Source organism: Hermetia illucens, chromosome 4, assembly GCF_905115235.1.
Source record: "Hermetia illucens chromosome 4, iHerIll2.2.curated.20191125, whole genome shotgun sequence".
Taxonomy (NCBI): Eukaryota; Metazoa; Arthropoda; class Insecta; order Diptera; family Stratiomyidae; genus Hermetia; species Hermetia illucens.
The window spans coordinates 5,621,324-5,636,088 of record NC_051852.1 but is presented as its reverse complement, the minus strand read 5'-3'; the positions used below and the strand labels follow the sequence as shown (position 1 = coordinate 5,636,088).

Here is a 14,765-nt window from a genome sequence, read left to right as displayed (position 1 = left end):
GATTCTATTGTATTGGGACCATATAGCGGCAGCTTCATGATTTTTTTCAGATTTTTCTGTTGGGTAGTTTCTGAGAATGGCTCCGTTAAAGAAATCATCACTTTCCATCCCTCCCACTCCCCGCCTTTTTAACAAATCTAAAAACCAGGACCGGCTTCGAAAACTACTAATCGAGACCTTTCATTTAATACCCCACATGACTACATTCGGTGATAAAGAAATTTACACACCCCTTTTACATGTATGCGGACCCCCCCCCCCCCCCCCCCCCCCCCCCCGAAATCGAAGAACTTCGTAAAGTTTGCCTTAAAGCCAGAAGACACAGCCGACGTAGCAGAAACCGGTCTGAATCTGAAGAGTTGCACAACCAATATGAGAAGGCGATGAAAGAATTGCAAGCAGCCATCTTTAGAAGAAAAACTGAACACTTCAAGAAGTTATGCAAGCAAGCGGACCTCGACCCATGGGGAGGTGCATACAAGGCAGTTATGGCAACAATCATGAGAAAGAGCTCACCGCCGATCACCAACTCTGATTTGCTGCGGGTAATCATTAGCACACTCTTCCCATACGTTTCAAGTGAGTCGAACCTACCCACTCCAGGTGGGTCCAGGTCCAGGTACTCGTAGATCCCGGTCAAATTCCCGAGGTAACCACGAAAGAAGTCCTGGAAGCCGCGAAGAAGATTGCCAAAAATAAAGCCCCAGGTTTAGATGGCATTCCGAATAAAGCACTGACAGTGACCGTCGAGACAGTTCCAAGGTGGTTCTCTGAAACATTTACGACGTGCCTCATAGATAGGATTTTCCCGGAAGAGTGGAGGAAACAGAAGCTTGTGCTAATCCTTTGGGTGATCCTTCGTCTTATAGGCCTATATGCCTGCTAAACGGCATCGGCAGACTTTTCGAACGGGTCATCTTCAATAGGCTTGTACCAATCACAGAAAGGGAGGGTGGTCTCCCAGACTGGCAGTTCGGATTCTGAAAGGCAAGATCTCTTGTCAATGCCATCAGCACGGTGACGGAAATTGCGGAAAAAGCAATGGAGACCAATAAATCTTGCGCGGTAGTTACTCTCGACGTGAAGAATGCCTTTAATACGGCACAATGGAGCAAAATAATTGCGGCTTTAGCCAAATTGGGCGCTCCTAAATATCTGGTGCACATCATCATCAACGCGCAACAACCGGTATCCGGTCTAGGCCTGCCTTAATATGGAACTCCAGACATCCCGGTTTTGCGCCGAGGTCCACCAATTCAATATCCATAAAAGCTGTCTGGCGTCTTGACCTACGCCATCGCTCCATCTTAGGCAGGGTCTGCCTCTTCTCTGGTGCACATAGTCATGGAATTTCTCCGGAGAGGATATTGTGTTACGATTCGGACGATGGACCGAAGACGTATATAACAACCTGCGGGGTTCCACAAGGATCAGTCCTCGGTCCTCTCCTGTGGATAATAATGTATGACGGAATTTTAAAGTTGCAGCTACGCAAAGGAGTGACAATCATTGGCTTCGCAGACGATATCGGAGTAACTATCGTCGCACAAGACATTGATGAGATCGAGGTACTTACAAACGAGGCAATTTTTGAAATCAGGTCTTGGCTAGAGGAAGCTGGTCTGACACTCGCGGAGCATAAAACCGAGGTAGTTTTGATTACAAAGCGAAGGAAGCAGACGTCGATAAAAATCAGGATTGGATAACACATAATACAGTCACAGCCAACGCTTAAGTACCTAGGAGTCATGGTTAACCAAAGACTGAAATTCAAGTCTCATCTTGAAAATTTAGCAACCAAGGCTTCCGGAGTGGCTACATTGTTGGCAGGAATGTCGCCAAATATAGGTGATCCTAGGCAAATCCGTCGGCTCCTGATCTCGAGTGTTGTTAGCTCCATCTTGCTATATGCAGCTCCAGTCTGGGAATCGTCTTTGAAGGTGGAAGCTAACAGAAGAAAAATCGCAGCCCCATACCGAGCCCATTAGGTACGTCATGCGCTTACTGTACAACTTCAGATGAAGCAGCTTGTGTGATAGCCGGCATGATCCCCAACGACATCTTGACGAACGAGGGTCGACGCCTCTATGACCCATCATATGCAATCGGTGAGTCTTATACCAATCGTCGGCAATTGGCAGGAAGTGATTCTATTTTGGAATGGCAAAAAAGGTGGGATGATTCACCTAAAAGACGCTGGATACACAGGATTCTTCCAGATGTTTCTAAATGAATCAAGCGAAGGCACGGTGAGGTTAGCTACCACCTAACTCAATTCCTAACCGGACACAGAGAGTACCGTGCATACCTTTATCGCTTCGAGCGACTCCCGTATTGCCCGACATGCGTGATGATTCCGAAAGATGCGGAGCATGTTGTTTTTAACTGCCCGCGGTTCGCTGCACACGGAGCGGAGGCGGAAATTGACGCCGAGGCACGGTTGACACCCGAGAATATCGTGGACCAAATGCTAGCCTCTGAAACATCTTGGAGGGCGGTGGAAAAATTAATGAAGGCGATCCACAATTTGCTGAGGAGGGCGGAGCTTCGGAGGAAAGTTACAAATAACGACAGAAGCCGCAGTTCATAACTGATCCTGCCCCGCGGTGTAATACCGAATGGCAGTCCCGCGGGGTCTCACATAACCGTATGGCAGGAGCCAGCGGTAGGTTTTGAACCTTTCCACCTTCCAACACATAAAAAAAAACAAAAAGACAGACGGACAGACAGACAGACATTGAACCGATTTTAATAAAATTTTGTTTTGCAAACAAAACTTTAAAAAGCAGAAACAAAGCCACCGAAGTAGAAAAACTCATCGACACCCTTGATATTCTGCATTTCAGTTCAGTAAGCAAGAATACGATGACTCGGAAGACTGAGGTTCAAGGTTTTAGTCTGATTTATCGTCAATGTGACCTTGCTTGTCCTCCCTTCCAAATCGAGAATTATTTTGTCAATTTTGCAAACCCGTACAGAAAACAAATTGACGGCATCGCTGTTGGACCGTATCCTTCGAAAATGGCACCATAAGGCACCCCACGACTTCATAGCTCCAACGCAATTACAGCGCGTTCGCCCCTAGCCATGCTAACTAACCTGGAAACCTGGGCGTCAAATACCATGGCATTTTACACTAGTTCGTTGCCTTTTGCCGGCCATACGTCTCGGAAGCCGAAATGCCTGATCTTCTGTTCCGCCACCAGTATAGCACGTCGATTTTGAAACGCTCTCAGGGACTTGTCGGAATCCGTCTCCCTCAGAGGAAGTCTATTTAAGCGACTTCTGACCTTGGAGATCGCCAGACCTTCGTCAGACTAGTGAGTGAACCCGATACTTCCTGAAACCAAACTGAGTTTGGCAGGTCAGAAGCGACCACGGGCAACTCAACGGTTATTCTACTGTAGATCGCTACTCCTTCCGATCGTCGAGGACGAGGAACCATCTTTTTGGTCATAGACTTGGAACTTGGCGTTTTAACAGATCCCTATGGCGGAAGAGCGCATATGGAAGACGGCCGTCACGATGCCTTTTGTGCTTTACGAGTTTACTCAAACTTCCCTTGGAAAACGGGTTACAGCTCAACCTCATCGACAGACTGTCCGAAGTTCGCTTGACAAAGACATGTCTGGAGGACATTATTGTTGCATTCAAAGACCACGCACAACTTCTCGGACATTTTCACCAGGTCTTTAAGGTCTTTCGCAGCATCGAGATCCGCATCAATCCTGAAAAGTCCGCCCTCTGGAAAAAGCAGGTGAAATGCCTGGAACATTCCGTCTCCGCTGACAGTGTTAAGCCCCCCCTTCCAAGTAAAATAAAGGTCATCGAATGTTTGTGTCAGCCGCAGTCTCCCCTAGCTTTGTCGATACATAGGACTGATGATTCGCTATCGGCAATGCATCCGAAATGCAGTCTGCATTTGGGCGCCACCCGATGGAATACCCAACGGTCCTCCCCGAAAAAAGAAAGAAGACGGCCTGGACCCAAGGAGCAAATTCCGCATTACTTCACTTCAGTTGCCATTGGTGAAGTAACTGCCATCAACCTCCTCAGACTTAACCCCCCAATGGTTGTACGGATCTCGGACTTCGCTAATGACGCGGCTGCCAAACATCTCACGGAATATCGAGACTGCTGATGTTCCTCTCCGGCAAGTTTTCTGACACTGTGATGCGCAACAGTGTTTGCTACCTAAAAATGTTAGCCATCTATTTTGCTGTTCGCGACTTCAGAGGGTTTTTGAGGCATTCACAATATACACAATATCACCCCTTAGATTGAGACGGAGGCGGTCCTCATTAGCAACCGAAGGAAGAACAACACGGTTACCATCCAGGTTGGTAATCGTGAGGTCGTCTCAAAATCGGTTGTCAAATACCTGGGGGTGATGATCGATGCCAAGCTGAGTTTCAAGGGACACTTGGATTATGCGCGAGAGAAGGCAGCAAATGCCAGCTCATCCCTTGCAAGGATGATGCCTAACGTGGGAGGGCCGAAGTATAGTCGCAGGCTACTCATCGCGGGAGTGGTGAGGTCGATCCTGCTATACGCGGCCCCTGTCTGGGCGGGAGCGTTGAATCACGCTGTCAACCGGAGAAAGATAAGTTCGGCATACCGGCCAATTGCGCTAAGGGTGTGCAGCGCATTTAGGACGGCGTCGACGGAGGCAGGGTATGTCATCGCAGGAATAATCCCTATAGATCTTCTAGTGGGCGGTAGAGCCAGTCTACGGAAAACGGGAAGGCAAATCCAGCCGAGGTGAATGCGGATTTCCGAAAAGCCATCAGGAGAGAGTTGTGTGGCAAGTGACAACAACGATGGGATAACTCCGACAAGGGCCGGTGGACCCATACATTGATCCCGTGTATCGGGAAATGGGTCAACCGAAAGCACGGAGAATTGAACTACCACCTGACACAGTTCCTTACAGGGCACGGTGGCTATAGGAAGTACTTGCATCGCTTCGAGTTGGACGAGTCTCCCAACTGTCCTGAATGCGGCGCTACACCCGAGGACCCGGAACATGTTATGTTCCATTGTCCCAGATTTCTGCAGCAGAAAAGGAGGTTAAATAGCATCTTAGGGGCGGCCTTCGAGCCCTCGAACCTGGTGGAAGAGATGCCGAAGTCGGAGGAAAACTGGATGGCAGTAAATGAGGCAGTGAATCAAGCTCGGAAGGCGGCGCGACGGAGACGTGACATGGACGAGCTGGTATAGCGAACCAGAGCCTCCCCCGCGAAGTAATACTTCACGGTGGTCCCGCGGGGAGGGGCGGAAGAGTGCGGGTGGTTTTAATGGGTGCGAATACCACACACTGCTGCAACCTGGTGCAGCAGCGTCTTTCTAAGATTTCCACCTCCATCCATAAAAAAAAACCCCTTAGATCAATCGTCTCCAAAGATTCGGAATATGGCGCTTGCCAGAGGCATATTTCTGTCAACTCTGCGCTTCTTTTAAGAATTTACACCACGACCACGAGAACTCCCGTGCCAGACGCGTGCAAATGCATTCAAGATTACGGCGGTCTGCACGGGTCACTAGTCCATAGGGAACCATGCCGCCAGGCTGCGGACAAGGGGCGAAACCCTCATGCATTTTCCCTGCGATTTTCTGGTTTTAGCTAGAGTCACGCTACGCACATTGGATAAACCATTTTTTGGGGACCTCAGTGAGATTTCTAGCTTCAGAGTGGGAGAGCTGCTCTCCTTTGTGAATGCTACGGGCTGGCTCCGATCCGAGCCGGCTGCACTCTGCCTCCCTGCTCTCATAATAGCAGTCTCGGTCTTAGGAGTTTGTGGCATCAAAACGGCGCACCTCAGCGGTAATTGAGCTCCTTGGAGCGGCCACTGATACTTACTTATCTACCAGACCTAGGCCAAATAGGGATTGTTGCGACATTGATTATGATTATCGAACCGGTGAAATTATTACCTGAGAGACGCTAGATGATTCTGTATTCTGTGTGTAAATGAGGTCAGATGGGCGGGGAGTGGGGCGATAGATTACCAACTGGAGCGGCGTTAATTTTGGTGGATCTCTGATTTGATGAAGACTGCTATTATTGTGGCATTCACGCGAACTCCTCCAGTTAATAACAATCCACTGTAAGTGAGAATCATCAGAGCCCAAGTGTCGTCGTTCGACTGAGAGGATATAAGCTGATACCCTTGCAGTTCCTCACTTAAAAGCGAAACTATTCAGAAAATACAGGAATGTAATTTCCTCGGAGTATTTAACGACCAGATCGACTAGTCCCCTTTGTCATCGATGTATATATTAAGAGCCTTCTTTGCAGGTCGTATTTTGGTCAGAACCATTGAGGAAACAAAAATGGTTTTCCATTTCTTCCGCGGAATCGTAGACATCTTCCAAAAACCTTTTCTTAGGCAGTCATACCTAGGGGTTATCTACACAATCCATTAAACTCCTGGCCTCTTCCTTTATACCTAAAATTTCCACTTTCCAATTTTCACAACCATCAATTCCGCCTCCTTAACAGTCTCCAACCGTTTGCATCCCCATCCCTTCACTAGACAAATAACTCTAAGCGACCGGACACCCAATCAACGGAAAAATTCTTCTCCTCAGGATTAGCTTAAATCATTCTCACCCTCGACACAGCATCCTTTGCATGCATTTATCTACTTCAATATGAAAATTGAAACGACAACAATTTTTTAGATAGCTCGTCGCCCGTTGGCCTCATCGCGTCCCTATTCATGCAGAAATCGTGTCAGAAAGTTAGGTGTCAGGAGTCAGACCTGTACACTAGTAGTCCTGCCCCGCTATTCATTCATTTAAGCACTACTCCGTGCTGCTGTATCATCCCACTGGAGATAAACAATGCCTGAAGAGCCGTTACAAACTTTTCAAGTTCGGTGAAAACAAGCAAGGAGGAACGCACCCGGCAAGCGGAGCAAGGACGAGAGCTGAAGGGCGATAGTGTCAACAGTATCGCACAGGCGAAAGCCTATAATAGCTCCAGAAAGGACACACAAATCTCCTCTCGCTAAAAATTAAATACGTGACAAGTTACTGTAGTAGCTGAACACAATCAAGCTGGCCCAGTTTCGCCAAGTACGGCCACGTGCTAGGACAGGGATATTTCGAATTCCATGGAGCACTGGGAAAAACCAGGGACAGGTAGCGTGAGATTCCCTTAGTGGCGGATCGTCCCAGTGCCTAACGATAATTGCGCGCCCTGGATGGCACGATTTGGTGCTTGACTTTTGCGCCCATTAAGGAGCGCGGGATCCTTGGATGTGCCGACAGGACTTTAATGGGTGGCTGGAGAAAATTACAGGTAGAGGGCGGAATGAATGGCCAATACAAATGAGCGACAGGATAAGTGAGGCCAACGTAAAAGGCGCAAACTGCAACATTTTTTCACGCTTCAGAAGATCTCGAGGGTCTAATACATATCGGGGCTTGTCAAACAGTAGAATGAAGGGTGACTGAAGGGTTGAAAATGGAGCGATATGGTTCCTGATTTCCCTGGAAAGCGTGACACTGGAAGTATCCCAATGCATTCGTTGCCACGACTTTTCAGTAGATACCGAATTTCCAGTTTGGATGGTGTCCTGCGCACAGGAGACAGGTTCTACACTCCTTGTCGATGAGAGCTTGAAAGCTTCGTATGATTCTGGGCTACATCTTGAGTATAGAAATTATCTAAGGATGTCTGACCAGTTTCCTTTCCGTTCGCGCTAGAGAAGATACGTTTCGGGGGTGTTTCTCGTTAGGCAGTTTTACGGTCATTCTTCAAGCCTAATTGTTGAGAATTCGCGTCAGTTTCTGCAGCAGGATCGAATGCATCTGCAGGTTTGATTAAGGAGGTTATAGTGCGAAGAGTACTCAACACCTTATGGTTTTGGGCTCTGATCCATTAGTTCGACGGTCGTAGTCTATCAAGAATGAATTTCGTGTGCAGTGGTTTAGTCCCTTCTGAATAAGGATTCAAGGCATCCAAGCTATGAAAGTTAGCCGACAGTGAACAATCTGCCCGTCGTTTGTCACTCGAGGGAGCCATAGTGTCTCTATTTCATGCATTTACCCGACTGAAAGCCATTCTTTCGCGAAAGGTATCAAGGGACCGTGAGCCGGGCAGTAACCATCAGTATTCGTACTGGAAACCTGCAAAACTGTTGCCACTGGCGTGTGTGGAGTAAAAAAAAAATTGACGACCCTCTTCAGGCGACTTCATATCCATAGTGTAGGCTCTCGCCTGCCTTCAAGAGAGGGTGGAAAGATTTCGTCGGCTCGGTAGGAAAAAACCGTGGTATCATTTTCGTTTTGCCGCGTAATATAACCTTGCCTGTTAGATGGAACGCTGTCCACATCCTGTGCGCTTACCACGCTTCGCTTACAGCAACAACGAAAAAGTTGAATAATCCTGTAACATGGTCTGCAGCAGAAAAAAAATCATTTCAGTGTTTTGAAACGTGTTGGTGTATGTGCGTTGAGCTGTAGTCTGAGATCAACAAAAATATATAGAAAAAAGGAAGCAGGCAAAATAGTGCCTCTCGTGTTTCCCGGCCCCGGCAGCTATTCTGCTTCGTCGAGTGCCAAGTTCTTCATTCCGTCATTTCAGGCTTCGTCCTTTATATGAAATAAATCGGGAAATACAGTGTAACACACTCGCAGAAAACGTTCCGTGCGGTGAATAAGTGCGGCAAAGAAATAAGAGGAAGGAAGCAAGGAAGAGGTAGAGTGATAGTGACAGTGGTTGTGGTACCGAGTGTTTCGTCCGCGATCTGGATTTTCCACCGTTCACGCGACAGGAAGCAGGAGCAGCTACAAAGAAGCAATTGTAAAGGATTCATGCGAGCAGCTTAATTGGTATGATAATGCTTATACTTGTAGCCCATTCCTCCACTCAGCACGCCTTTGTTAAGGATTCCTGTGCGGCTCCCACATCTCCATGATGGAGCTATTATGTTTTTACTGCTCCGGAATTGGGTTTCTGGGGCACATTGAGCTCCCTTTTTTATTTAAATGATTTTAAAGTCTATACGCGTAATAAGGAGCGTACGGGAATTGTTTACTCGGCTTTGTTTGCAGGGAGGGGGTGATGATGCATCCACTGCAAGCGAGCTAACTTGGATTATAGTAAATATGGATAGGCTCACTCACGTTGGCTAGGATTCCGTCCCGAAGGGATCCCTTCAGTCCCCTTCTCATATATCTCGTAAGTGACTGTAAATATTTGCCTTTCAACATTTTCAGAGCTTATTGTCCTGATTCAGTTTCCAGAGAAAAACTCCTGAACTTTCCCTGCCGGTTTTCTATTCCAGTAACAATTCTCATTAGGCTCGGAGAAAATGAAGTTCCATTTTCAAACAGTGGACTTTTTTCGATTATCCTTTCCATCAACAAAACGAAAGAAAAGCTAATACTTCGTCTAATTAAAAAGTTACGTCCCCATTGAAAATAAAAAAACGAAATTCTCTCCTTCGAAGGATATTTCGCTGAGTACCTTTGGATCGAATTGAATTTAACTGATTTAAATTATGAAAAGTTTTTTTCTCTCGCCGTTTCCTCTCGCTACATTCCCTTCTGAGGGAAGACGTAAGTCCTTATTTAGTTGGAAGGAGCGAGCCTCAGGCGACCAAGTGCGAGCTTGAATCGAGAAGCGACTATTGTTTCCAAATATCCTCTTCACAGAATTGTAAATGAGCGAGGAACTTCTGGAGGTGCCAGATGGCTGGTAGAAGTTGCCGCAAAAGATGTTAGATTTCGGGGGGTGGAAAAAAACCAGCAGAAGGGTGGCATGTAAAGTTTGAAGGAAAAGTTTTCTGAATGAACGAACACCTTTTGAATAACGTTCATATGGTTGAAGTGAAAATATGAAGTTTACTGTTTTTTGATTTGATTGCGATCATTTTTGTTTTTTATCATAATATCTTCAGGCTTTTTTGGAGTTCCGATTTGGTTGGAGAGGAATTCGTGGAAGTCTATTGGGGATTTGTGTTTCCTAAGAAATACTGGCTTTGTTGGCATAAGGAAGGCGGCGAGCAATAGGTTGGGATTTATTTCAACATAGTCTTGGTCAGCTTATCTGAAACCTGGGACGACTATAAGTCCTTATAATACGGAGACTCAAAGGAGACACTTAAATATCACCTTCATAAGTCGTTAGACCCAAACCTCCCTAGGATTTCTCTCCTCAGATTTCGGCAAGAACTGCTATCATCTAACATTGCTATGAAAAATTTAGGAAAACCTAGTTCCTCCAGTTGGCCTCATCCTAATTCCTATATATTCCTGAAAAGCCATTAATAATCCCCAAGAACCAGCACTTCGAAGACCAATGGTAAATCGGCTCCAAAAACATGACACCTCCCTGGTGAAACATTTTTCCTATCACTTCTGGAAAAACCATGAACATTCGACAAAATCGAGGGCTTTAGTCCGAAATCAACCTCGAAACAGGATCTAATCCCGGTCTTTGGTTCCACCAATAAGAAAGGAAGAGCTATGTAATTTCACCTAAGAACTGTCGAACCAACTAGCAACAAAATTTCAGTATGTTGCACGAAGCCGATCCAGGACAGATCCAGCCAATTTCAGATTGCAGGCCTTTTGTAGGAGGGCTAGTCAATGCTTCTCCATCACTCAACACCGCTTTCACGATAACTCACTCTTTTCATCCTTCAATTTAGTCAGATATTGGAAGAAATACATTCTATTTCACTCCCGTATAGTTGCTATAAAACCCAGTATGGGACATACACACTCCAATGAACATTAATTCCCCACGATCTTGCGAGAAGCTTGCGCTGCTCCTTCAAAGTTCTAAGTCATGAAGATCTAGGGTGTGCGCGTGCGTAGTCGGGGAGGAGCTATAGCTTCTGAGCACTCATACCGTGTCGGCCCACTCTACTCGACACCCCCCTCTCCCTTGGATTCGTTAAGGTATCACAAGACGCTAGCGGATGTGATGCTACCCGGCGCAACTGAAGAACATCGGCACCGGAGATCAGATGCCTGATGCGCCCATAGGTGGGGCATTCACAATGAAAGGTCTTCGTGGATTCCGCTTCCTCATTACAGGAGGGACACGTATCATCTTGAATAATTCCTATTCTGAACATATGTCCAACTAGTGAATCGTGACCTGTCAGAATGCCTACAATGCTCCTGCTTTTCAACAGCGTAAACTTTGCGGTAAGAATGTTCGGTTTTGACAGAAAAAGTTTGATGTGTCTAGCACTGTTTAGGCTCTGCCACCTGCCATGGTGGGAAGCATGTTCCCAGTTTTTTAAGACAGCTTTAGTCAATTCTACTCCAGTTGTTGGTTCCGATCCGGGAATGCGGGAAATTGACCCCCCTTTCTCTAAAGCATCCGAGATTTCATTTCTCTCTACGCCACAGTGATAAGGAATCCAGAGTAGTAGAATCTAGAGATAGAATTCAAGCGGTTTCTGCATTCCTGAACGATTTTCGAGATGATCAAAGAGTTACACAACGCCCCCAATGCAGCCTGGCTATCAATGCAAATGGCGATGCGCCTGCCCTTCAACCGTTCGTCAATCACCCAGTTTACCACCTTCAGGATGGTATAAACTTCGGCGTGAAAAACCGCCGCACATTGTCCCAAAGGAAAAGTCCACCATTCGCTTTTATTCGTGAGGTAGACTGCTCCAGAAACTTGTTCTATTTTTGTGCGATCTATTCCTCTGGGACTTCCCAGTTCTCTCTATGCTTCAAGGTAACTTCATATGTTCTACCAAAGAGATATATGTAGACACGAGAATCGTAAGGCATTGTAAGAACTAGACTCAGTACTCCCAGTAACTCTTCCAATGCTCTGTGCCCCCTACATCCGTTGTTTACCCATAGCTTTAATCGAATCAGTCTATGCGCTATTCCCATTGCAGTGCTTTGAATAAATATATCCAGGGGTTGCAAATTGAATAATGCATTTAGAGCTGTGCCCCCGCACGGGGGTTCCGCCACCGTATGCACTATCCTCCGCAGGCGGTTCCATTTTGGGAGGACGCACCGAACATACTGCAATTTGCTCAATATTGTGTGAGTCGAAGACCGTGTTCTTCGCTCCAAAATGGGGATGATGATCTACAATTTCCTGACATGTTTGAATTTCTAAAAGGGGCACCACTTGGTCTTGGTACAGTTCGAATACTAAGTTGAAACCTTCCACGTTTGTAGATTTGTTCTTCCTGGCATTCATGAATTTTACCCTCCAGTGTCCAAAGCCCTTGCCCGGGTTCTATTCACCCAATATGCGGATGAAGTCCTCTGCCTCCGACTTTCTTTGAGGGCCCGGCAACCAACATCCGACATATTCTGCCCTGGGCAGCTCAGTGTTCATAATAGTAAACTTGGGTGGATTGCCAGAACTCAAAGCCTGGATTACCTGCTGGACCCACTCTTAGGCACTCCAAATTGAAGAGCCCGTCGCGAAAACCTTGATTGTTAAATCTTGGCTTCGTTCCAGGTTCCAGCATTTTTTTCAATAGGCATTCCCGGATATTGGTACTTAGCATTTTGCCATCTTTGGAGAAAACTCCCACGCAGCGGTCAAAACTGAGACTGCTGCTTGCCCATACGTCCTTTTCCTTCCTGCTTTCGTGTCTGTATTCCTATGGGAGGGACCAGCTTCATTGGGATCTCTCTCACTGATTTGATCACCTCCTGGCACACCGGTTTTAATCTTCGCGGGACGCGTGAATGTAAGCCCTGGTGCGGAGCACAATAAAGCGTTGACTACCACAGATGTGCTGATCTTACGCTTCTTGCGCACATTACCGCTGACAGAAGAGTCTGGTGCATCCAGTGTAGATCTCACAATGGTTACCAGTTTATCCCCACCTTCCACCGAAGATTTCGCCTCTTTGCGTCCAATTTTCCTTCCAATTTGTCTTCATTCCCAAGGCGCCTCATCTTATTTCACAGTACCTTCTTTTGCCGCCGGCTTGGGGCCTTTCCAAGTCCATGGTGTCCGGGTCGCTTGGATCGATTTGCATATACCGGCGTTAAATCAGCAACTTCCACGCCACCAGCTTCCCTTTCTTCAACTCCTCCTATTAAAAGTGAAGGAGAAGCTTCTGGCAAACAGGATTCAGCCTGTAGTCCCCCTTCCTCCCCGAAGTTTCTATCCGCCGAGCCTGCCTCTGCCACCAGTGGGATTTGTACCGCGATCTTCTGCTAAGACAGCCACTCTTACTACTTGGAGAGTTTTAATCCTTCGTTTCCATATTCATGTTTTGAACACCCTTAGTTTAGTAGCAGACTATTACTAACCCCTCCACCATGACAAACTGGTGTCCCAGGGGGAGAAGATCTAGGGAACTTCTAAGGAAGTTAATTCGCCGGCTATCCCGAGATAGTGAGTTCTACTGTATGACATAGTCAGCAACGGATTTGTCGCTCTTTCTCAATATGCAACTTATTCACTGCCAAGTCAAAGAGTGTCCAGTGTCCCAACAAAGTTCTTCGTTTGCCATTGCATCGGACCAAAATATTCCGATGACACCACGTAGACATGAGTTGCTGAAAGCAGGGAGAACATTGACACCTCCATTTAAGGTTGGTGTTGAGATAGTTGCATTTTCAGAATTTCGACAAAGCAGTGAAGGCGGAATTGACACTGTTAATGGTTAAATGACATCAACTACAACCCTGTCGTCAGTGAAAACAACGCTACCTACATATATAAATAGTTCGACGTCTTTGGTATTCTGCCAATTAATGAAAATAGGTAGAGTGTTTTTGTTTAAAGATTGAGGGGCCTTACGTTCGCATCCATTTGATATCGGACCGGACCTTCCCATTTGGTCCAACTTACTCTCTCATTTCCTGGTCCACGGATCGCTCGTTTACGGTTTAGCACCCAAAGCTTTACAAAGATTCGGCGAAGGCCGCTTTACGGTTTCTTACCAGGGCCGAGGCAAATCGTCAGACGCACCTCTGTTCTGGGAGTAGCACGACTGAAGCGGCTCGCAGATATTGAATGCTCCTCTATATAACTCGCAGAAGACCACATGACTGCGAATTATATTGAGCGTAAATCCGCCCACACTTTGGGCCAAAGTTTGCCAGAGCTGAACATATTTTGTTTAAGGATTGAGGGGTCCTCAGCAATGAAATGAAGTCTTATTTCCAGCCTAAACCCTTAAGAAGGAAGACGTTATGGTCTCCAGCCTCTAGCCAAGGCCACCTAAATAAGGTCAACAATGACGAGAAGAAAAAATATCAGCAACAAGAGTCAATGCAGTCGATGCAGCAAATGACATTTTGCTTCACCATATGTCGCCCGTGATAGGAACTACTGTGTACGTGTATGTGTATGAGCTGGAGAGAAGGACTAGCTTCTGCGTACTCAGATCGTAGTGGTTCAGTATACTCGATTGCCCCGTCTAACAGATTATCCTCGATTCGTTTATGTATCCCAGGATTTCCGTGCTACCCATTCCAGCCCCTGGATAATTTTTAACAAGATTGAAGGGCACGTGATCTGCGGAGATGAACGGCTTCTGAATCGCCTCATCACGATTCTATAGGCACTCCCTCACTGGGTTACATCCGCTTCCGAAGAGAGCTCCTTAAAACATTCCATTTTGCTCCATTGGATGCGAGCTTGAAAGGTTTTGGGGCTTCCTTATAGGAGCGCTCCTTTTGCCCTTGGTCGATTCTATCTACCGTCCCCTGAGGTTGGTCTACCCACACCTCAATGAAGTTCTGCTCATCCTGAGCTTATGTAGACTAGCCCGACATCTTTCTCGGTTTCGAACATGATG

At 46.6% G+C, this 14,765-nt stretch overlaps 1 protein-coding gene across 2 annotated transcripts in view; it reads left to right on the top strand.

Moving 5' to 3' along the window:
• Nucleotides 1-7,748: 7,748 nt before the first annotated feature.
• LOC119654509 (TWiK family of potassium channels protein 7) overlaps nucleotides 7,749-14,765 on the top strand; it is a 644,233-nt gene continuing 637,216 nt past the window's right edge. For both annotated transcript variants that reach the window (XM_038059947.1, XM_038059946.1), the window contains exon 1: nucleotides 7,749-8,841. The gene's annotated coding sequence lies outside the window, so the exon portion shown is untranslated. The remainder of the gene's footprint in view (nucleotides 8,842-14,765) is intronic.